Raw genomic sequence first — 718 nt, 5'->3', positions numbered from 1 at the left:
CATGCAAACATGACACATGCAAACATGACACATGCAAACATGACACATGCAAACATGACACATGCAAACATGACACATGCAAACATGACACATGCAAACATGACATATGCTCCCGACTTGGGCAACTCCTTCCGAGCAGAGCAGGTTTGCCTCCGACACCATCTCCTGTCTGCTTCTAGACGTATCTTGACCTGACCACTAGAGGCATGACTGTAGCTCTTGTCTCCTAAGAGGTCTTCTACAGTCATCTCCTGGTATCTTCTCTGGACCTTAGGGTCAGCTTGCCAGGACTTTCCCTGTTTGTCTTTCCCGGCATGCTAAAAAGCTGGCGTGTCAGTGTCTACTAACTTCTGCTATATCTGATAAAAAGTTACTTTTATCCTTGCAATTGTTCATATCTAACTTTTCTTTTGGGCTGATTTTCTTTTTTTTTTTAATTTAAACAAAAATAGGACTTTTTCTCCTTCAATCTTTATTTTCATCAGTTTGGCCATGATCCTGTTACAAATCTTTTTTGCTTCTTGAGCCAAGTGGTTTTGTATTTTCCTTAGTTTTACTACCTTTCCTACCCTCTGCTCCCTCCCCTGCCCCCCTGATCTCACCACCCAGCTCTTCTGCCCCCTCCCCTGCCCCCCCTGATCTCACCACCCAGCTCTTCTGCCCCCTCCCCTGCCCCCCATCTCACCACCCAGCTCTTCTGCCCCTCCCCTGCCCCCCC

Source organism: Mus pahari, chromosome 16 (assembly GCF_900095145.1).
Source record: "Mus pahari chromosome 16, PAHARI_EIJ_v1.1, whole genome shotgun sequence".
NCBI lineage: Eukaryota > Metazoa > Chordata > Mammalia > Rodentia > Muridae > Mus > Mus pahari.
Note: the sequence above shows the minus strand (reverse complement) of the source record.